Source organism: Ornithorhynchus anatinus, chromosome X5 (genome assembly GCF_004115215.2).
Source record: "Ornithorhynchus anatinus isolate Pmale09 chromosome X5, mOrnAna1.pri.v4, whole genome shotgun sequence".
Lineage (NCBI taxonomy): Eukaryota > Metazoa > Chordata > Mammalia > Monotremata > Ornithorhynchidae > Ornithorhynchus > Ornithorhynchus anatinus.
Window position 1 is genome coordinate 54052710 of NC_041753.1, and position 24159 is coordinate 54076868.

A 24159-nucleotide genomic window follows, 5' to 3' on the forward strand; every position below is an offset into this window, starting at 1 on the left:
TGTCGAGTTTTAGGTGGCGGGCCGACATCCAGGTGGAGACGTCCCGGAGGCGGGAGGAGACGCGAGCCCGAAGGGAGGGGGAGAGGACAGGGGCGGAGATGTAGATCTGCGTGTCACCTGCGTAGAGATGGTAGTCAAAGCCGTGAGAGCGGATGAGTTCACCGAGGGAGTGAGTGTAAATGGAGAACGGAAGAGGGCCGAGAACTGACCCTTGAGGAACTCCGACAGTTAAAGGATGGGAGGGGGAGGAGGCTCCGGCGTAGGAGACCGAGAATGATCGGCCAGAGAGGTGAGAGGAGAACCGGGAGAGGACGGAGTCCGTGAAGCCAAGGTGAGATGAGGTATGGAGGAGGAGGGGATGGTCGACGGTGTCAAAGGCAGCAGAGAGGTCAAGGAGGATCAGAATGGAGTAGGAGCCATTGGATTTGGCAAGAAGGAGGTCACGGGTGACCTTAGAGAGAGCAGTCTCGGTAGAGCGGAGGGGACGGAAGCCAGATCGGAGGGGGTCTAGGAGAGAATGGGAGTTAAGGAATTCTAGGCATCGATCGTAGACGACCCGTTCTAAGATTTTGGAAAGGAAGGGTAGTAGGGAGATAGGACGATAACTGGAGGGGGAAGTGGGGTCGAGAGCGGGTTTTTTTAGGATGGGGGAGACGTGGGCGTGTTTGAAGGCAGAGGGGAAGGAGCCCTTGGAGATCGAGTGGTTAAAAATAGAAGTTAAGGAAGGGAGGAGGGCAGGGGCGATGGTTTTAAGAAGGTGAGAGGGAATGGGGTCCGAGGCGCAGGCGGAGGGGGTGGCACTTGCGAGGAGGGAGGAGATCTCCTCTGAGGATACCGCAGGGAAGGATGGGAAAGTAGGGGAGGGGGTCGTTGGGGGGGGAGGGGAGAGGCGGAGGGGTGACTTTGGGGAGCTCAGACCTGATGGTGTTGATTTTCGTGAGGAAATAGGTGGCCGGATCATTAGGGGTGAGAGATGGGGGAGCGGGAGGAACAGGGGGCCTGAGGAGAGAGTTAAAGGTCCGGAACAATCGGCGGGGGTGATTCATTTACGGCATCTAACCTAAATACATAGTGATCGAAACGGGAAAATAGCAAACACAACACGCGTGATCGAGCAGCAGATAGGTAAGCGGCTTTGACCGAGGAGCCGCCAGCTGTTATTTGGGATTACTCTAGGATTATTTCTCTTTCGATTCAATTGGTTTTTAAATGTTACGTTTAGAGAGAGACAACAATTCGGAGAAAACGGCGAAGCGGCGGGGACCGAAATGATTTCTCGAAACCCGGAATACATCGCCTGCTAAGTCACCGTCCAAACCGAGCGCTTAGCGCGAGATTTGCACGTACGGTGAGACGTCATTAGCGGAGAGCAGTTTAATCCAAAACAGACTATAATGTTCCATGTCATCTGGGAGGAAATCACTTCCCCTCGAGGTGACTTTAGGCTCGGCATCCTCTTTTGGAGACGGATAGTGATGATGGTAGTAATGCGGGTATTTGTCAAGCGCTTACTGTGTGCCTAGCGCTGTGCTCAGCGCTGGGGGAGATACAGGGTGATCAGGTTGTCCCAGGTGGGGCTCACGCTTTTAATCCCCGTTTTACGGATGAGGCCACTGAGGCACCGAGCGGTTAAGTGACCTGCCCACCGTCACACACAGGTGGCGGAGCCGGGATTCGAACCCGTGACCTCCGACTCCTACGCCCGGGCTCTTTCCACCGAGCCACGCGATCCTATCGATGACTGTAATTCCCGACCTCCCCCCCGCCCGCCCCCAGCACCCCAGGTTTCCCCCTGTGTCTTCCCACCCACCCTTAGAGAAGCGGCGCGGTGCGGTGGATAGAAGCCTGGCCTGGGAGTCAGAGGGACACGGGTTCTAATCCCGGCTCCGCCGCCTGTCTGCTGCGTGACCTTGGACAGGTCACTCGGCTTCCCGACGCCTCAGTCACCTCACCTGTAGAGCGGGGATTGAGACTGTGAGCCCCATGGGGGACGGGGACCGCGTCCAACCCGATTCACCACCCCGGTGCTCGGTACAGTGGCTGGCACACGATAATAGGCGCTTAACGGATGCTCCTATTATTACGATACCTCTCCGTCCCCGTGGCTTCTCTACTGGGATAAAAAAAACCCCCCCCCAAACTTCGACTTAGCTGTTTTATCTATACTTTCAACCGCCTCCGCCACCGGCATCCCCTCCGGAGCCTTCTTTGGCCGGCGGGTCCTGTTTTCCGGGGCGGCGAAGCCGAGGTCTGGCCAGGGTGAGGTTAGGGGGCCGGCAGACGGCGGCGGGGTGGGGTTTCCCCCCCCGGACCTCCTCCATCTACACCGTCGCCGCTACCCGCCCTCCCCGCACCCCGGCCCGGCCTGCGCCCGGACTCCCCGTTTCGCGGCCCCGGAGGGCGAGGCCCGGAAGCCTCGGAAGGAGCTGCCGGCGATGGTGGCCGAGGCAGCGGCGGCTGCTGTTTTAAAAAACGACCCGGGGCTCCTGTCGGAAGGAGGGCCCGGTCCGGGGAACCGACGGGCAAGTGAGAGACTTGAGCGGGAACTGCATTTCCCGGAAGACGGAGGCCTACACTTCCCGGGGTCATCTGGAAACCGCAGCTGGGCAAGCCGGACGGAGCCTTTACAGCTCAGGCGAGGGGGGCCGTGATCGATCGACCTCTCTCCCTCTCCTGGCTTCCCTCCCGCTCTTTCCCCTTCCTCCTCCCTCAGACCCCTCCGTCGCCACCCGAGACTCCGTGCCTGTTCCGTGTATTCACCGGCGCGGTGTCTTAATGTTTCATCGCCCCCGACGCGTCCGTCTCCGGTCCCCTCTCCCCGCTTTTAGGTGGGGAGGCCCGGGCGAGGGACGGGGTCCGTGTTTGATTTCCGCCTGTGTACTCGCAGCGTGGCTCAGCGGAGAGAGGCCGGGCTTCGGAGTCAGAGGTCATGGGTTCGACTCCCGGCTCTGCCGCTTGTCAGCCGCGTGACCGGGGGCGAGTCGCTTCGCTTCTCCGTGCCTCAGTTACCTCGTCTGTAAAATGGGGATTAACCGCGAGCCTCGCGTGGGACGACCCGATGACCCTGTCTCTACCCCAGCGCTTGGAACGGTGCTCTGCGCGCAGTAAGCGCTTAACGAATGCCAACATTGCTATTATTCGCCTCCCAGCGCTTAGTGCGGTGCTCTGCGCGCAGTAAGCGCTTGATCGATGTCATGACTCCTACTGCTCTTTCTCTCCTCTCCTCCATCTCTTTCCCCTCTTTCTCTTTTGCTCGCTCCCCCTCTTTCCCTCTTTTCCTTCTCCCTCCCTCTCCCCGCCTTACAGTCGAGCTGAGTCGCTAGCCACGCGGCAGGGTACGTTCGTGAGTACACACGCTCAGAATTCTGTGCATCTAAGGCACTTCGCCCGTGAGGTCATACAATGGCTCGCGTGTTCCCGGAGACCTGTCCGCCCAGGAGTGTGGCGTCATTAGGATCCGGTTCCGCCTTCCCGTCTCTTCCCTGTGTTAAATTCAACAACCGAGTCCCGGATGCGTGATCTGAGACGTCGCCGCTGACTTGGGCTTCGCACGTGCTCGGTAGAGTGCTCGATAACCACGGCTGAACGGACGGATCTTAAAGAGTGGGACCCTACAGACTAGGTAAATATGGTTAGATCCCCCGCCGCTTCCCTCGGTCGTAATTTATCGTGATGTCCGTCTCCCCGCCCCCCCGGCGCACCCCGAAGACTGTGGTGAGTTCCTGGTGGGCGGGGATGGAGTCCACCGACTTTGTGCTTTCCCAAACTCTTCATTCATTCCGCCGTACTTATTGAGCGCTTACTGGGCGTGGACCGCCGCACCAACTGCTTGGGAGAGTACAAGAGGAGCAGAGAAGTAGAGAAGCGGGGTGGCCCGGTGGAAAGAGGCCACCTGTCAGCCGTGTGACCGCGGGCGAGTCGCTTCACTTCTCCGGGCCTCAGCGACCTCATCTGTAAAACGGGGATGAAGACCGTGAGCCCCACGTGGGACGACCTGATTCCCCTGCGTCTCCCCCAGCGCTTAGAACGGTGCTCTGCGCGCAGTAAGCGCTTAACAAATGCCAACATTATCATTATTATCCTTATCACAGTGCGACAAGGAATAGTCACGCTCCCCGCCCACGACGGTCATTACAGTGCTCTGTACACAGTAAGAGCTCGATAAATACCAGCGGTCGGTTGATCGACTGGTACGGTGAGTCACAGATGCGGTAGATGCCCTCGAGGGGTTTACGCTGTAGTAGGAGAATGAATAACTGCATTGATTTAAGGATTTAAAGGAAGAGGGACGAGTCCTTGTCACTTTGGGAAAGACCAAGGTCGTTCCTCGGGTGGGACTGAATTAGGGCAACTGGCCTCGGCCCCCATACGAGACCGTAAGCCCGTCAGAGGGCAGGGACTGTGTCTGTGGCCGATCCGTCCATTCCAAGCGCTCAGTACGGTGCTCGGCACACAGTAGGCGCTCACTAAATACTATGGAACGAATGAAAGACCAAATCATCCCTGGAGCCTCGGGTTCTGGAGCAAGCGGGGGAACGTTCTGGGAAATTTCATATTCCTCTTGAGAATGGGGGAAGCCTCGGCTCTGTTCTTAAATGACGTGGCTCTTCTTACGGGACTGGAGCCGGGCTCTTTCAGGTGGATCTGAGGCACCGGCGAGTCCCACGGAAGCTCCGGCTTCGAGGGGTGGCGTGACCTCTCTTCCGCCGTTTCTTCCCTTCAGTTGGGGTTCAGGGCCCATGTGTTCAGGATCTCCAGTCACTATGGAATCCCTTTCATGCGATGATGGGGCACGGGAGGGGACGGAACAAGAGGCAGATAGGGAACGAGAGGTTGTTCTACGGCAGAGGGGGAGAGTCTCGGCGCCAGATTTCCGAAAGGTTTAAGCGCTTTTTTTTTAATGGCATTTGTTAGGCGCTTACCACGCGCTCTAGCCGGCGCCGGGGTAGACGCAAGATAGTCGTGTAGGACGCGGTCCCCGTCCCACGCGGGCCTCGCGGTCTTCACCCCCCGTTTTACGGATGAGGTAACCGAGGCAGAGAGAAGTGAAGTGACTGGCCCGAGGTAATACAGCAGGCCGGTGGCTGAGCTGGGATCAGAACCCAGGGTCCTCTGACTCTCAGGCCCACGTTCTACCCACTGGGCCATTCTGCTTCCCGCTCACTACGGGTCAAGCGCTAGTCTATGGGCTGGGGCAGATACAGATCAACCGGGGCAGATACTGACCCCGTCCCACACGGGGCCTCACGGTCAAGTAGGAGGGAGAACGGGTATCGGGCCTCGTTTTTCAGTTGAGGAAACCGAGGGCCAGAGAAGTTAAGTGATCTGGCCAAGGTCACAAAGCAGGCACACGGCAGAGCCGGGATTAGAACCCAGGCCCGCCGACACCCCTCCAAGCCTATGTTCCACCCACCAGGTTGTGCTGCTTCCCAGCGTGGACAAAGACAAGGACCGGGACGGCGAGGATGACGACGACGGAGTCTCCCATCGGGAACAGCGGCTGAGCCGGAGTCCTGAGGCTTCAAGACTGAGAACCCGCTCAGAGGAATGGATCACAGAGGCAAGTGATCGGGGAAGCAGCGAGGCCCCGCGGAAAGGGCACGGGCCTGGGAGTCAGAGGGCCTGGGCTCTAATCCCGGCTCTGCCAGTAGCTTGCTGTGTGACCTTAGGCCAGTCGCTTAACTGCTCCGAGCCTCGGTTACCTCATCTGTAAAATGGGGATTAAATCCCCCTCCCTCCGGTTTTTGGACCTGTGCTTTCCGTGTGGGGAAGGGACCGTGTCCGCTCTGGTAAATCTGTATTACCCAGTGCTTAGATTAGTATTTGACAAATAGCGCGGCGAATACCGTAGAAAAGAGACTCTGATGGCTCACGCCGCACCCTCCCCCCTCTCGAATACCTGCCAGTCCTAGGCGCCCACGTTACCCAGCTACAGGCAGAACCCGAACCCAGGTCTCTGGATTCCCGGAGCGGGGCTCTTTCCACTGGACCTACCCGTAGGGCTGACAAAGAGCACGGGACTGAGAGGTAAGAGGACCTGTGTTCTAATCCCATCTCTGCTGGGTGACCTTGGTCGAGTCACTTCACTTCTCTGGGCCCCAGTTACCTCACCTGTAAAATGGGGATTAAGATTGGGAGCCCTGTGTGAGACAGGGACTGTGCCCTACCTGATTAGCTCGTAGCTACCCCAGTGCTTAGTACAGTGCCCGGCACGTAGTAAGTGCTTAACCGATACCGTAGGAAAAAAAAAAAAAAAGGAAGGCAAAGTGCAGATAGATCGGGGATCGGGGTGCTCAAAGACGCGTTAACCTAAGCCCGCCTTTAGTCTGAAAGCTCGTTTGGGGTAGGGAATGTGCCCGCTGAGCGTTTATAGGGTGCTTTCCCCAGTGCTTAATACAGCGCTTTGCATGGCGTGGGCGCTCGATCGATACGAGCGAACGAACAATATGCACACATCTGGCAGTTTTGCATCTGTAACGGATCAGACGCCGTTTGAAAACTTTCACCGCCGGCTCAGTCCCTAGCGGAGAAACTGCTCGGATGATCCCGGCGGAGCTCGGCCTGTGAGAACTTTTCAAGACGAAATGAAAAACGAAACAAAAGCCGTCCGGGTTGGAATCGGCAAGTCCGGTGAAACCCCGACCCAGCGGCCTTCTAACCTCATTCTCCAAATCAAAGCCGAAGGGACGGCTCATCGGAATGTCTCGGATTTCTTCCCCCTCTAGACCGTAGGCTCGATGTGGGCCGGGAACGTGTCTACCAACTCCGTTATATCGGACCCTCCCAGGCGCTTAGTACGGTCCTCTGCACGCGGTAAGTGCTCAGTAAATGCCATTGACTGCTCGATTTGGAGAACTCAGAGCGCTCATCAGATAGCGTGCGTCCAGCATCCGTGTACTAGCCGACCTCTTCTGCCGAATCTCCAGTGGCGACTTGGGTTTTACTTGCATAGCTGGCTCTTCGCTAAAGCGGTCGAAGAGCGGGCCGACTCTCGTTGAGTGGAGGCCCTTCCGCTGGTGACCACGACTCACCCTCGCTGGGGGAAGAGAGACTCTAAGGAAATGGCAGTCGAATCTACTGAGCGCTTCCGGGGCGCAGAGCACTGTACTGAGCTTGGGAAATACAATTCGGCAGCAGACGGTGACAATCCCTACCCGCCAACGGGCTCGCGGTCTAGAAGCGGGGAGACGGACGACAAAACCGAACAAGTAGACGGGCATCGATAGCATCAATATAAATAAATAGAATTATAGATATATGCACATCATTGATAAAGTAAGTAGAATAATAAATATATATATATATATATATATATACACGTGCTGTGTGGCGGGGAGGTGGGGAGAGCAGAGGGAATGACTTATTCGTATATCTGCTCTGCTCCATACACTGCCCAGGCTCAGTGGGGCAGCGTGGCTCAGTGGAAGGAGCCCGGGCTTGGGAGTCAGAGGTCATGGGTTCGAATCCCGGCTCCGCCGCTTGCCAGCTGGGTGACTTTGGGCAAGTCACTCCACTTCTCTGGGCCTCAGTGACCTCATCTGTAAAATGGGGATAAAAACTGCGAGCCCCACGTGGGACGGCTTGATCACCTTGTATCCCCCAGCGCTGAGAACAGTGCTTTGCACTTAGTAGGCGCTTAACAAACACCGCCATTATTATTACCTCATCTGTAAAATGGGGATTTAAGACTGAGAGCCCCGTGTGGGACGACCTGATTCCCCTGTATCTGCCCCTGCGCTTAGAACAGTGCTCTGCACATAGTAAGCGCTTAACAGATGCCAACGGCGTCATTATTATTATTATTTCTGGGGGTGCCGCCTGAGATTTGTTTTCCCTGATGAGAGCCCCCCATCAATCAATCCATCAATCAATCAATCGTATTTGTTGAGTGCTCACCATGTGCGGAGCAATCGGTCACTGGTATTTATTGAATGTTTACTATGTGCAGAGTAATAATGATAATGTTGGTATCTGTTAAGCGCTTACTATGTGCCGAGCACCGTTCTAAGCGCTGGGGTAGACACAAGGGAATCAGGTCGTCCCCCGTGGGGCTCGCAGTCTTAATCCCCATTTTACAGATGAGGGGACTGAGGCACAGAGAACCGCACTAAGGGCTTGGGAGAGTACAGTACAGTAGAATTAGCGGGCACGTTCCCCGTCCATAATAAATCTGCCGTCTAGAGCACTGTACTAACTGCTTGGGAGAGTACAGTGCACCCTTCCTCGTGCCTGGAGCTCCCTCCCCTCTTCGCATCCAGCGGACCGCTGCTCTCGCCACCTTCAAAGAACTTCTGGAACCCCATCTCCTCCAGGAGGCCTTCCCTGATTAACCTTTTTACCTCCCCCCTCCCGCCCTCACTGCCACTTCAGCATCACCTAAGCGCTCAAGCCCCCCCCCCCCCCCGACGCTGTCCTCCGCTTATAACTTCACACGCTTTCGTTTCCTCTTCCCACAGTTTATTTTAATGTCCGTCTTCCTCACTCGACGGAAAGCTCCTCGAGGGCAGAGAGCACGTCTACTAACTCTGTGTGCTCTTCCAGGCGCTTAATACAATGCTCTCCGCGGAATAGACACTTGATAAATAGTAGTGATCGAGCGACGTGCCCCCCCCACCTCCCCACCCCGCCCCATCACACCTTGTTTGACGTCCTTCCAACGTGAGCCCCATCAAAGAGGCGGGGACCCCCAAGACCTGTAAGATGATCCCCTAAGTTTCCCCGGGCTCCCAACAGTTGCGTTCTTTTCATCCGTTCGTTCGTTCGGTCGTATCTCTTGAGCGCTTACTCTGTGCAGATCACCGTACTGAGCACTTGGGAGAGTCTCGGCTTGTCTCACGCTGTTGGGGCGTGTCCGACCCGCGGCGGGGCCGTGGACGCATCTCTCCCAGAACACCCCGACTCCACCCGCGACCGTTCCGGAGTGGATCCGTAGAGTTTTCTTGGTAAAAAAAAAAAATCCCCAGGTGGTTTACCGCTGCCTCCTTCCGGACGGTAAACGAGTCTCCGTCCCCGACTCCGTGCCGCCGCTGCCCGACACGAGGGAGTTTCGACTTGTGGCGGATGGTCTTCCGCTCGCTAGCCACTGGCCAAGCTAGGAACGGAACGGGCGGGCCTCCGCTCGACCCTCCCTCCCGTAGTCGGGGCCGGTAGAGTATCGGAAGCTCTCCGGCGGCGACCCTGAGCGGGGCCTGGGAGGGTACCGTGTAACGGACCCATTCCCTGCCCACAAGAAGCTTACGGTCTAGAGGGGGAGACGGACATTAATCCAAATAAATGATAGATATGTAAATCGATTACGGCTATATAACTCGATTACAGATTTGTGTTCGTCAAGGGGGAGGGTTGCCTTTTTAAGTTTGCCATTTGTATCGGGTAGGCTAAACGTTAGGAACTTCTCTGTCTTACGCAGGGTTCTAAATATTTTGGGCTCACACGAACGTGGGCCGAGGTACTGATTCCGGCCGGCCGGAACAAGCCAAATGGGGCCGCCGAGCTGTCCTAGAGGACAACCCAAATCTCCGTTTTAAAATGTGGAGGAGCCACTGATCATAGTCAACTCGGAGGAGCTCCAAGAGAGCTACGATTTCTCCAGACTAAAAAGAGAATGGCTTACCTTCAATCTTGACTTCGAAGGCACCGTGGAGGGAAAATCCCCGCTTCCGTACCCCGTAAAATTGTCCTTCCTTCTCCCGCCTCCCACTTCTTTCCTCTGTCCCCTTTCGACCCTTAATCTCCCCCCTCCCACCTTCCTTCTCTCCTTTCTCCTGTCCCCCCGTCCTCTCTCTGCTCCCCTTCTGGCCCTGTCCACCTCTAGGCCTCGCACCGGCGGCCCCGCCTGAGGTCCGGTCGCTGGTCCCGGGGGTCCGCAGGACTTGCGAGCGAGTGGGTCCCGCGGCGCCGGGTTTGAAGATTCATTCAAGCACCGCACGTGCACTCGGCCGTTTCACTGCGATCTTCACTTTAGAGATGCCTACGGAGGGAGCCAGAGAAGTTTTTTTTAGGCGCCGACTGGGAATCCGTGTCAGTGGGGAAAGATTTCTCGGATGTGTTCTCTTGGAGTCAAAGGAGGAGGGAAAAGTGCCCAGGAGGGGCTTGGACCGAAATGAGGACGGGGCCAATTCTCATTTTACATCTTGAATACCCGTCTAATGGCCCTGTATGGGTCAAGCCGGTTGATTTTATGGTGCCCCCACGCGAATGCTTATTCCGGCGGGTTACGCAGATTCTCTTCGGCTTTTTTCAAAACTTGATACTTTCCGGAATGCTTTCGTAGATGGAATTCTCCTTCACGGGGATTAGGTAACACCATGGACGAGGGCCTGAATGCAAACACAGCAGGCTCCCCTGGCCACCCCCCCGCCCCACCCCCCAGCTATGGAACTGCCTCTAAAATAAAGAAACGCCGATGCGGTATTTGTTCGCGGCCCTGCCCACGTGTTCGGCGGGGAGCTGATGCCGGCTCACCGGAAATTTTAACTACTCGATGATTAACCGCACTATTCGGCCAGAAGATAATCGGAACTCCTGGGGCTCAAATGCTTTCAGTCCAGTCCGTATTTGCAATCGCCCCACACTCCTCACCCCGCTGACCCTTCGCTCTTATCCCCCTTTCCCACCTCTCGTAGCGGTGACGTTTTTCACCGTATGAACCGGAGCTAGACTAAGGGAAAAGCAATCCCAAAGGTTCTAAAGACTCGATGGATGATTAGGCTTCGGTTCTCTCATTACCTGAAACCACCCGCTCTTACCCTTGTGCAGTAGATCTACACGGGAAAGCCTCGGAGACCCGCGCTTCCAATGTGGTCATTACAGTCTTTCGGGAGACACTGAAAGGAGGATCTCTACTAAAATTAAATTCTACCCTTGCTCGGTCCGTTTATATTCCTGGCTCGGGCGATGGGAACCCGAGATGTAGTCACTAGACTGTCAAAGCTCTGAGGGCGAGAATCACGTCTCCCAAATCTCCGAGCAGCTCTTTCCCGGCACTTAGTTCGGTGCTCTGCACGTAGTAGGCAGAAGCAGCGTGGCTCAGTGGAAAGAGCCCGGGCTTCGGCGTCACAGGTCATGAGTTCGACTCCCGGCTCTGCCCCTTGTCGGCTGTGTGACCGTGGGCGAGTCACTTAACTTCTCTGTGCCTCAGTTCCCTCATCTGTAAAATAGGGATTAAAAGCGTGTGAGCCCCACGTGGGACAACCTGATTACCCCGTATCTCCCCCAGCGCTCCGAACAGTGCTCGGCCCCTAGTAGGCGCTTAACAAATACCAACGTCGTTATTATTAGGCGCTCAACCATTATTATCGTTATATTCCTCAAGTGCTTACTCTGTGTTGAGCGCTGTTCTGGGCCCTGGGGTTAATAAGGAGCCGATTAGGGTCGGACACAGTCCCCGTCCCGCGTGGGGCTCACAGTCTAAGTTGGGGCGGGGGGGGGGGGGGGGGCAGACAGTTGAATCCCCATTTTACGGATGAGGAGATTGAGGCACCGAGAGGTTGAGTGACTTGCCCCAGAGGTGCAGGTGGGAGTAGAACCCAGGCTCTCTGACTCCCATGCCACTGCTTCTCCCCCCTAGGCCGTGCTGCTCCTCAGTCAATTGATAGATGCCCCAAAATACCACCGATCGACCCACAGCTCTCCTCTCCTGGCCTTCCCTAGCCTTCGTCTCTCTTCCCATTCTCTGGCTCCTCCGCGTCTTTTCGATGACTGTCGGCTCCTCCTTCTCCCCGGGGCTTTAACGGGCGTCAGTGCGCGTGGCTCGCCCGAGCCGGACAAGAGGCCGACCCGGTTGCTCGGCGAAGAGGAAGTCGGGCTTGGGAGTCAGAGGCCGTGGGTTCCGATTCTGGCTCCGCCAACTTACCGGTTGTGTGACTTTGGGCAGGTCACTTGACTTCTCCGGGCCTCAGTTCCCTCACCTGTAAGATGGGGGATGAACAGTGCTTGGCACATAGGAAGCGCTCGACAAATACAGCCGTTATTGTTACGATACGGGAGGCGCTGAATAAACGCTAAAGATGGAGTCGCTGTAAGATATCGCCATCAATCAATCGAATAGCATTTACTGAGTGTTTACCGTGTAACGAGCACTGAGGGAGAGCACGATACAACGGAGTTGGTCGAGAAGCAGCGTGGCTCAGGGGAAAGAGCACGGCCTCGGGAGTCAGAGGTCATGGGTTCGAATGCCGGCGCTGCCAGCTTGTCAGCAGCGTGACTGTGGGCGAGTCACTTCACTTCTCCGTGCCTCAGTCACCTCACCTGCAAAATGGGGCTTGAGACCGTGAGCCTCACGTGGGACAACCTGATTACCTCGTCTCTCCCCCAGCGCTTAGAACAGTGCTCTGCACGTAGTAAGCGCTTAACAGATACCGCCGCCATTATTATTAGACACGTTCCCTGAAAAAGGATACTTGGGACAAGAAAGAGATGGCGTTTGTTAAGCACTGACCGTGTGCCAGGAACTGTACGGAGTGCTGGGATAGCACAAACCAATCAGGTTGGCCACGGTCCCTGTCCCACAGTCGGCCCGCAGTCTTAGTTCCCGTTTTACAGGTGAGGTAACTGAGGCCCGGAGAAGGTAAGTGACTTGCCCGAGGTCACGCAGCCGACAGGTGGCAGAGCCGGGATTAGAACCCGGCTCCTTCTGACGCCCAGGCCCGTGCTCCGTCCACCAGGCCATGCCGCTTCTCCTTTTATTTTCATTCCATCTGTAGGCGGAATGAAGATTAAGCGAGAATTCATTCCTCCGACTGTTCCTCGATAGGTGGGGAATGAGTCCCGTGGCCGGTCCGTGGTGATTTTGCACACGGTGCTGCTGTGTTCATAAACCTGTTTCTATTTGCTTGTTCTATAATCCTGTAACCGGGGTGAGTGTTCAGTCAGGTGATCTGGCTTGGAATTTAGCGCGGGCTTCCCGTAGCTTCGGGGGGGAATCAAACTGTCAGAGCCAGGCCAGAGCTCTCAGGACTCTCACTCTAGGCTTCGAGGCCGTCCGTCGCCTCGCCCCCTTCCCACCTCTCCTCCCTCCTCTCTTTCCGCCGCCCGCCCCGCCCGCTCCGCTCCTCGCCGTCCCCCTCGGTCTCGCCCGGCCCGCCGTCGACCCCCCCGGGCCGCGTCCTCCCGCGGTCCCGGGCCGCCCTCCCTCCTCGCCTCCGCCGAACGGATTCTCTTCCCCTCTTCGAAACCCTACTCAAAGCTCACCTCCTCCGAGAGGCCTTCCCGGACCGAGCTTCTCCCTCTGCTCCCTCTACCCCCCCCCCCCCCCACCTCTCCGCAGCTAAACCCTCTTCTCCCCCCTCTCCCTCCGCTCCTCCCCCTCTCCCGTCCCCTCCCCTCGGCACCGTGCTCGTCCGCTCGACCGTCTATATCTTCACTACCCTATTTATTTTGTTTAATGAGATGTGCCTCACCCTGATTCTATTTATTTGCTATTGTTTTAATGAGACGTTCTTCCCCTCGATTCTCTTTATTGCCATCGTTCTCGTCCGTCCGTCTCCCCCGATTGGACTGTGCGCCCGTCAGAGGGCAGGGACTGTCTCTGCCTGGTGCCGATTTGTCCATTCCAAGCGCTTAGTACAGTGCCCCGCACCTAGCGAGCGCTCGACAAACACTGTTGAATGAATGAACTACGGCCCGCATGGGGGCTGGAAATGGAAAAGAGAAGGGTCAAACTCCCAGCCGTCGTCGGGACGAGAGAGGCCGCGGGTGGGCACGCCGGTGCCGGGGACCCCCTGCCATCCGGGGCCGTAGATTGAAGTCGGAATGGTGACCGCCAGTTACGTTCACGGTGCAATTCGGGGCCCCGGGACTGGCACCTGCGCAAGAGATGTGGCGGTGATTAATCAATCCATCAGTGCTTCTAGTTCTTGAGGGCTTCCTGTGTACAGAGCACTCCGCGAAGACAACGGAGTTGGTGGACACGTTCCCCGCCCACAGTGGGCTTAAATCGCCTTTTAAATCGGGTCCCTCACCTTCTAGGGTCCCTCCGGGTTGGGGAGGAGAACGGGAGAGGGGGAGGGGGCCGGGGAAGGCCGGTGGGACAAGAGCCCAGTGGGGGAAAAAACAGTCTCTCCTTCCTCTCACTGTCAACGCACCTTGGGAGTTGGACACCCTGAGCCAAGACCTGCTGCCACCGTGACTTCCCGGGCCGTAGCGCTTGCCAACTCTGGGATGCTGAAGCGTCGTAATTCAGGGATCGGTGCGTTCCAGGTTCGCTATTTACGAAGAACCTGAAGAGATATAATTGCAGCGGAAATCACTGACGAGGAAAACATCCCCCGTCATCGCGACGTTAAGCGATGGGAGCCCCACGCGGGACGGGGACTCTGTTATGTCTGTAAGAGCCCCAGTGCCTGGCGCAGTGCTTGGCACGTAGCGGATGATTGATAAACGCCACAACTAAAGAAGTATATATGCGACGGGCAGTTCTTAACCTACGGCGTTTCGAGTTATGCCACAAGGCACCATTTCTAAATTTATATCACGTTTCAGCTTTATGATACACCTGGGAGTCAGGAGGACCTGGGTTCTACTCCTGGCTCTGCCACTTGTCGGCTGTGTGACCTCGGGCAAGTCGCTTCACGCCTCTGTGCCTCAGTCACCTCATCTGGTAAAATGGGGATGAAGACCGCGAGCCCTCTGGGGGACAGGGACCGTGGCCAACACGATTATCTTGTATCCAGCCCGGTGGTCAGTACGGCGCCTGGCATGTAATAAACGCTCAACAAATATCATTAAAGAAAACGACCAGTTCCAGCTTTCCAGCGGTAGCCTCCTCTGTGGCTCCGGGGACGCGGGCAGGCGAGGGAGCCCACAGGAGTGATGGAGAAACGGGGAAATGGTTTTAAAAGCCACGACTGGGCTTTTGAAAGAGAGGGGGAAGCTTACGGAGGGCAGGGAGGGGGAGGAATGGGAGAAGCCGCGGGGGTGGTGAGCGGGGAGGTTATCCGATCGCCAGGTGAAGTCACCAGGGAGAGTCGACAAGTCCGCTTTTCCGCTAGCGAAGTAGAAGTTGGCTAGCCTATCTCGGAACACCTCTGACTCAATATAAATACAGAATGTAGCTATATTGCCCATCTATAATTGCTCTCGTCCACAATTCTGGGTAACTGGGGGCAAAACAGGATGTCCGACAGGTTCGGGAATCAGCCCCCTATGGAAAACATTTTCCCCATTAGAAAACTGGCTCTCATTTACAAAGTTTCAACCTGACACAGTTTTCAGACACCAGTTGTGACGTTAAGTCGGAGGAGTCCCCGTAGGGGGAAATAAGACGACGTACGCTACGTATCCTTTAGTATCACAGATGTCCTGCTCAACTGTGAAAATGATGTCACAAATTATAAAGGTCGAAAAAAGGCAAACAATCAGAATCCACAACTCCAAAAAAAAAAAGGCTGGTTGCCCCGAGGAGACCCTGAGAACCTAGTCTGGTTCTTTCCCCTCACCAGTGGAGTAAAGCAGGGCCGTGTAACCGCTCGAGGAGATCAGAATGTGGTTCCGGTCCTCCGGAGAACTCATCATTCCAAGGGCTTAGTACAGTGCTCTGCACATAGTAAGCGCTCAATAAATACTGTTGAATGAATGAATTTGACTTAGTCCGAGAGCACCTTCGAAAACCTTCATTCAGGAGTCGCCGTATGTCGACTGAAGATTCTAGCCCGGAACCACAGAGCAGGACGACACGAAGATGACTACGAGCTGCTCCTTGGGATCGACGTAGCCGTTCGGATCCACAGTTAGACCGAAGAGATCGAAGGAAGAAATCCCAGCCCACACCTGACAAACTCTAGGCCCAGTCAGAGATCGCCACTGGCACCACAGAAGGCCGCTCCCTTTGCAGGACACGGTTCAATCCATGGATCGACGGCGTTTATCGAGCACGTGCTGTGTGCAGAGCACCGTGCCAAGCGCCCGGGAGAGTAAACTACAATAGCGTCGGTGGACCCGAGAAGCAGCGTGGCCTAGCGGGTAAAGCAGGCGGGCCCGAGAGTCAGAAGGACCTGGGTCCGAGCGAGTCCCGGCTTCGCCACTTCTTTGCTGTGTGACCTTGGACAAGTCACTTTCCTTCTCCGTGCTGTCAGTTACTTCATCCGTAAAATGGGGATTAAGACCGGGAGCCCTACGTGGGACAGGGACTGCGTCCAATCTGATTACCTTGTAACCGCCCTCGTGCTCAGAACGGTGCCTGGCACATCACAGACACTTAACAAATGCCATAAAAAAACCCCAACAAAAAAAGATCCCGCCCTCAAGGAACTTACAACGATTCGAGGAGAGATAAGGAGGTAGAAAAACCGACTCAGTACGGCTAATACATCCTCTGACGGCCCGGCAGGTTAGACTGCACCGCCATTATGGCTTCTGGATTCAGACTGAACCGAACGCCTCCCGTGAAACTGTGGCGTCCGACCTTCTCTGTGACTGGGATACCTGGACTCTCATCTGGTTTCTAGAGTTTCTCTAAAAGGGAAGAGTGGGGGAAATAATTCAGGGGTGAATAGCAGTACCTCAGAGAATAGAGAACCAGATGGCACAGAGAGCAGGGAATGACATAGGCCGAGGGCGACGGTTTTGTAAACCTTGGGTTTTAGGTATACGAATTTAACAGAACAAAGCAAAAGCAAAATGTGAATAATGCCTAGGGTGTTCAACGGTGCTCCAGCGGCCTAAAGGATTTAACGCACTACTTTTACTGCCTATTTTCTCTCTCGTGCTCATCATTTTCCTTAGGATTTAGCCGTGGCCCTTTCAGGAGCCCCTTTTCAGAGAAGCAGCGTGGCTCAGTGGAAAGAGCCCGGCCTTGGGAGGCAGAGGTCATGGGTTTGAATCCCGGCTCTGCCACTTGTCAGCTGCGTGACGGTGGGCGAGTCACTTCTCTGGGCCTCAGTCACCTCATCCGCAAAATGGGGATGAAGACCGGGAGCCTCACGTGGGACAACTTGATTACCTTGTATCCACCCCGGCGCTTAGAACAGTGCTGTGCACACAGTAAGCGCTTAACAAATGCCGACATTATTCTTATTAAAAAGACAAAGTTGCAACTCTCTTTGCTGCTCCGTGTTTTCACAGACGAGTCCGCCGATGGTGAGATTCTATCCATGGCGTGACTTTGGTAGGAAAGACCAAGGCACGCGAACAACAATCCCTTCACGTCCTACACGTACAATTGTGTAACACGTCCGCTAACTGCGAGGCCGGACACCGCCCGACACCAACCTTCAGGCTGTGTTTGCCCACTCCTCGAGGACCTTCAGAGGTTGTCCATCCACCGCCGCTTCCAACGGAAACTCCTTACCATTGGCTTGAAAGCATTCGATCACCTAGCCCCCTCCCACCCCACCTCACTACTTTCCTACTCCAACCCAAGGCCGGACACTTCATTCCTCTAACGCTAACCTTCTCACTGTACCTCCATCTCGCCTATCTCTCCGCCGACCTCTCGCCTATGTCCTGCCTCTGGCCTGGGACGCCCTCCCCTCCTCATATCCGACAGTGACTCTCCCGCCCCCCCCGGCTTCAAAGCCTTACTGAAGTCACGTGTTCTCCAAGAGGCCTTCCCCGACTAAGCCCTCCTTTCCTCTTCTCCCACTCCCTTCTGCGTCACCCTGACTTGCTCCCTTTGTTCATCCCCCCTCCCAGCCCCAGAGCGCTAATATCCATATCTGTACGTGTCTGTTGTTATATTGCATTCCCCCGAACGTTTACTACAGGGCTCTGCACTCAGTAAGCGCTTAATAAATACGATCGACCGACTGACAGAGTAACAGTTTTCTTTCTGCCATTTGGAAATGAGATATTCTTGGAGCCCCTGTTCTAAAAGAGTCACCTCACACCTGATTGTCATGCCGGCGTATCCGCTGCTGTTGTTTTCCAGATGCTAGGTAGCCTAAAGGTTTTCATTTCCTTATGCCTTTCAAATGTCTTCTGCTCCCCTTGCTTCCCGTCTCCCCGCTTCCCGTCTCCCCGCTTCAACTCATGACACGGTAGCGGTTACCTATTCTTCTCGCGCGTCCCAGGCTGAGTAAGAATTCTTGCTTTTGAAGGTGATGCCGCTAGAATCTAGAATCGCTCGACCTGTCCCGACGGCATATCTGTGGCAAACCCAGGTTTTGCAGGTATACAGAATGTTAGTCAATCACTGCTCTATGGACCTTCAATTCCAATAAAGCTTGACGCCCCATCGCCTGACTCCCCCAAGACGTGCTGATTTTCTGGAGTCGGTCTTCACATCCCTTCCTTCCAACATTCATCTGTACAGTGCTAAGTGTTTAGCTCCCCTCTCAGGGTCGCACCCGGAGAGTTGCCAGTACCCTCCCGGTCACAACTACGGGAGGGCGAGTCAAGCAGAGGCCTGCCCATTCCATTCCTAGCTTGGCCGGTAGCTAGCGAGTGGAAGACAATCTGCTACAAGCCAAGACTCACCCATGCCGGGAAGCAGCGGCGTGGGAGAGAGTCGAGGGCGGAGACTCGAGTTTACCGCGCGGAAGGCGGCGATGGTAAACCGCTTCCATATTTTTACCAAGAAAACCCTACGGGTCCACTGCAGATGGAGAGCGGGGCGTTCTGGGAGAGGTGTGTCCGCGGCGTCGCCACGGGTCGGAAACGACTCGGCGGCATAAGACAAGTGTTTAGTTTAGTACAGAGCTCTGAACACAGAGAGCACTCAGTAAATACCGTCGCCGAAGACGGTGTACTAGTAAGGACGTAAAATTCAGTGACAGCTTTCGGCTGGTTGAATGTAGGGTTTCCCGGCTGCAAGGCGGTACCCAGACCTTTTCTCCTTTATAGTCCTCTCAGGCCCCGAGGCATTTCATCATCATTTCTGCCTTCTTAAGGGCGCGCCTGAGCTTCCAGGAGGCCGCCGTTTCATTAATTCAGTAACTTTTGATGAGCATGTAGCTTGAGTTCGAAGAGTTTCCCTAGAAGCGTATTCTCACTTGGCCTTCGGACTCGAGTCATCGGCATGACCTATCACCCGACTCCCGGTAGACCGTAAGCTTCTCAAGGGCAGGGATCGTGCCTTCTAACTTTATGGTACTCTCACAGATGCTTGGTATAGTGGCCCGCACAGAGTAAGCAATCGCTAAATACCACTGATTGACTAACTCTGCTTTGCTCCTCTCAGGGCACTCAAATGTATTTAAGATGTATTCATTTATTCCGACAGTTTAGTGAAACATTTTTACTTCTGTCTCCCCCATTCGGATGAAAGCTCCCGTGGGCGGGAAACGGGTCATCTCATTATTCTGTACTTCCCAACCGCCTAGTTCAGCGCGCTGTTCCACGTGGTACTCGATAGATGCTGCCCGTTACTATGATTGCCACAAGAGCACGGGCTTAGGAGTCAGAGGTCGTGGGTTCTAATCCCGGCTCCGCCACCTGTCGGCTGTGTGACTTCAGGCAAGTCACTTCACTTCTCGGTGCCTCGGTCACCTCATCTGTAAAATGGGGATGAAGACTGCGAGCCTCACGTGGGACGACCTGATTACCCTCTATCTCCCCCAGCGCTTAGAACAGTGCTCCGCTCGTAGTAAGCGCCTAACAAACCCCAAACAATTACCACTAAATTTAACCTCACACACCAGAGAATCCGGGGACATAGCGTCGTACTCATTCAGTCAATAGCATTTATTGAGCGCTCACTATGTGCGGAGCACTGTACTAAGCGCTTGGAACGTACAATTCGGCAACGGATAGAGACCATCCCTGCCCAGTAACGGGTTCACAGTCTACACGGGGGAGAGGGACGGCAAAGCGAAACAGAACAAAACAAAACAACATCATCAAGATAAACAGAATCATGGAGTTGTGTCTAAATGGTTGGCTCGCCTTTTCCTAGAGAAGAAAGGTGAAGACTTTTTAAAACTAAAAGCCCCTTCTTGAAGTTTCCTACACCCATCGCTTAAACTCAACTAACTTTACTCTCGCCGATTCTTGCCCGGTGTTGTGAAAACACCCCGTAAAGTTAAAAGTGAGAAGTGGAAAATGATACTTTTTCTGAAAAACCCAATAGCTTGAGACAGACCGTGGCTTTGTAAAGTAACCATTAAGAGGCTGCCAGCGTTTTCCTGGAGAATTATCTTTGGTGCCAGGGTTTATTATTCAACTGAATCAATCTCTCCTGTGTTGACACTTACCTTTTAAAATGCCAGCCCTGGAGTAAGCTTACGGCATCCTTGGTAGAATGACAGAAGTTTTGTTTAAAAAAAAAAAAAAAAAGGAAAGTCTGAAGGTTTCAGATCAGTTTTTTTTTCACATAATGAGACTCTTAAGAGAAATAAAAGAAGTGAATTGTCTTTATAATTAACAGCACAAAATCAATTTCCCTTATGTGGCAGAACCTCGCTTTGTGCAAAGAAACCAATGCAGTAACTAGTTTTCGCATGCATATTTTAAACCTTGTGCTCATTCCTATAATTAGGCATGTCTTTGCGGTTTATTGAATTAGCTTCTTTGACAGAAGAGATTTTTCTTTCTTCCCTCGCCTTAACTTTTTTTTTTTTTTTTTTTAAAAAAAAAAAAAAGCATGGCCAACAAAAATCCTAGATAATCCACATTCTGTTAAAATAGCGTCCCGGCACTATCAAGATTCCTGGAAATATTTTAAATGTAGAACACCTGATCCCCTCCCCTTCTCACTTTACAGTGCACTGCTTCAGAATGCTCATTTGTTCCCATGGCTTAAGATACCACCTCTTTTGAGTCTGTCTCCCAAACCTACCTCACTAGCCCTGACCTCTCATCTTCTCTGCGATCTCACATTTCCTCTTGCCTCCAAGAACCCACTCCGCCTTGAGGTCAATACGTTATTATTATTTTTTTCATTATTATATCGGTTAAGCACTTACCATGTGTCACGTGCTGTTCTGAGCGCTGGGATAGATCCAGGTTAATCAGGTTGGACGCAGTCCTGGTATCATGCGGGGCTCAGTCTCAAATAGGGGGACAACAGGCATTGAATCTCCATTTTACAGGTAAGGAAACTGAGGCTAAATTAAATTAAGTGACCTGTCCAAGGTCACACAACAGACAACTAGCAGAGCGGAGTTAGAACCCAGGTCCTCTGACTCCCAGGCCTGTGTTCTTTCCACCGGGCCAGGCTACTCCTCCGGAACGCTCCAACTGAACGCTCCTCTCCTCTACTTGATTTTCTCTACTCATTTGACATCACTCTCCTCCCTGTCTCCTAAGCCCTTAACCTTATCATCCTTGGCTTGTCCCTTTCTCTGAATTCCCATATGCAGCCTGCCGTTAAATCATCCTGGTTTTTCCTCCACAGTCTCTCCATCCAATGACCAGCATTTGGATCCAGGTGCTCATCATGCCCCAGCTAGACTACTGCATGGCTCAGTGGAAAGAGCCAGGGCTGCGGAGTCAGAGGTCATGGGTTCGACTCCCGGCTCTGCCCCCGGTCAGCCGTGTGACTGCGGGCGAGTCGCTTCACTTCTCTGGGCCTCAGTTACCTCATCTGTAAAATGGGGATTAACCGCGAGCCTCACGTGGGACGACCCGACGACCCTGTATCTCCCCCAGCGCTTAGAACGGTGCTCTGCACGTAGTAAGCGCTTAACAAATACCAACATTATCATTATTATTATTATCAACCTCCTTACGAGTCTTCCTCCTTCCAGCCTCTCCCCCCTCCAGTCCGTAATTCACTCTTATGCCCAGATTATCACTCTAAAACACCATTCCGCACACATTCACCGGAGCCCCGGCGCTAATGTACGTTGCTGTACGTTATTTAACGTCTGTCCCTCTAGACCGTACGTTCCTACTGGGCCGAGAACGTAATCTACTGCTTCGGTTACGTTGTATTCTCCGAAGCGTTTAGTACATTGCTCCGCATACGGTAAGCGCTCAATAAACACTACTGCTACAGGGAAGCAGCGCGGCTCAGTGGAAAGAGCCAGGGCTGCGGAGTCAGAGGTCATGGGTTCGACTCCCGGCTCCGCCACCGGTCAGCCGTGCGACTGCGGGCGAGTCACTTAACTTCTCTGGGCCTCAGTTCCCTCATCTGTAAAACGGGGATTAACCGCGAGCCTCACGTGGGACGACCTGATCGCCCTGTATCTCCCCCAGCGCTTAGAACGGTGCTCTGCGCATAGTAAGCGCTTAACAAATACCAACATTATTATTACTGATCGACTGACGTCTCTACTCCTCACAGACCTTTCACGATCACCCATTCCTGTCCTCATCGAATAGAAAAACCTGACCACTGGCGTTAAGTCACTACCTCAGCTCTTCTTCTCCTACCTTAACCTCGCTGATTTCCCACCCTATCCCAGCCTGCACATCTCGCTCCTCTACCGTCAACCTACTCACCGTATCTCCAGCTCACCCGTCTCACTGCCGACCCCTTGCCCACGTCCTCCCTCGTGCCTGGAGCTCCCTCCCCTTTACCCGTCAACAGTTGGCCGCTCTCCCCATCTTCAGAACCCTACTAAAATCGTATCTCCTCTAAGAGGCCTTCCCTAACTAGACCATCACTTCCCCTATTTGCCTTCCCTTCTAATAATAATCATCGCGGTATTTGTGAAGCGCCTACTATGTGCCAGGCACTCTACTAAGCGCTGGGGTGGACACGAGCAAAACGGGCTGGATACAGTCCCTGTCCCGCCTGGGGCTCACGGTCTCAATCGCCATTTTACAGATGAGGCAGCTGAGGCACAGAGAAGTGAAGGGACTTGCCCAAGGCCACACAGCAGACAAGAATCCATGACCTCCTGCGTCCCAGGCCCGGGCTCTATCCACTACGCCCCGCTGCTTCCGTATTGCCTATGCTGTTGGGTGTGGACCCCTTAAGCACTCGTGATACTCACCCCACCCCGCAGTCCCACAGCCCTCATTTACCTATCCTTATACTCTGCCGCTTCCATTTGTAATTTAACGTCTACCTCCCCCTCTAGACGGCGAGGTCCTTGTGGACCGGGAGCTCCTCTACCAATTTGACTGTATCGTTCTTTCCCCACCACTCGGTACAGTGCTCTGCGCACAGTAGGTCCTCAAGAAATACCACCGGTTGATTGATTTTTTTTTTTAATCGATGCATTTGTGCAAGAAACTCCTATGAATCAAAGGTCAAAGATCTCCCGTAAAGGCCAAGGCTAAAATTCAGCAACCTAAATCCCATTCCATTTGTGAATTACTGACCAATTATGTATTCCAAGTCCTTCATTCCTAAAGGGTCTTAAAAACTCAGCCAGTTACCCTAGCCTGGAATTTCCTCCCGCTCCACGTATGCCCCGCCACCACTCTCCGCATCTTCAAAGCATTATGCAGGTCACATTTCCTCCAAGAAGCCTTCCCTGATTAAGCCCTCTTTTCCCCTGCTCCTTCTCCCCCCTGCATTTGGATCTGTGACCTTTGGGAACTTGATATTCACCCCACACTCAACTCCACCTCACTTTTGCACATACCTTTAAATTATACATTAGAAATCAGTTGTATTGATGCCTGTCTCCCTCTCTAGACTGTAAGCTCACTGTGGGCAGGGAAGGAATTTGCCAACTATGTTGCATTAGACTCACCCAAGCGCTTAGTACAGTGCTCTGCACAGAGTAAGTACTCAATTAATATCATTGATTGATTGTCGGATTGACCATCTGCACAGCTGCTATAACCAGACTGATAAAATCTTAATTTGCACAGTTTTTAGAATGTTCAAAATTCAAAGGTAATTTATGTAACAATATGATGATTAACGTATCCTTCCAGTTGGGATTTTACTGAAAAAATTCAGATCAGAACCGTGGGCCCAAAAATGTTTAGCAAAAAGAATAGAGCTATCCTTTGTTTTGAAGACAATACTGCCATAGACATTCTTAATAACTACACAGATTTAGCTTTAGCCGACCTTCCCTTGACCTAGTGGTTAAAAGTGAACTTTGAACTCCTAAATAATAACCTATTAATAAATGAAATCTTATACAATCAGGTTGTTTGAATTGGAATTGCGGGTATTTCCTTACTTCCTCGATACTGGGTCAGCCCTTCCTCATAGATCACACTCAATCATGCCTGGTATGTAGATATTTGGTTTCTGGGGCGGGGGGGGGGGGATCAAAAACAGTAGTGAATTATAAATGCATTCTTCCACGGCCGAGCTGAATTCAAAATAAATGATAAATGCCAGCCACAGGAGACTAGTGGAAGGAGCAGGGA

General features: G+C 53.8%; 1 long non-coding RNA gene and 1 other non-coding gene across 2 annotated transcripts; one reads left to right on the plus strand and one right to left on the minus strand.

Moving 5' to 3' along the window:
• Positions 1-13645: 13645 nt before the first annotated feature.
• On the minus strand, positions 13646-16790 carry LOC114808220. Its single transcript, XR_003756065.1, has 3 exons — positions 16254-16790; positions 14085-14219; positions 13646-13805 (listed from the first exon to the last, which is right to left on the minus strand). It is a non-coding gene; the product is annotated as an uncharacterized LOC114808220 (long non-coding RNA).
• A 1476-nt stretch (positions 16791-18266) lies between these two features.
• Positions 18267-18404, plus strand: LOC114808395. The gene has a single exon (XR_003756242.1). It is a non-coding gene; the product is annotated as a small nucleolar RNA SNORA7 (small nucleolar RNA).
• Positions 18405-24159: the final 5755 nt, after the last annotated feature.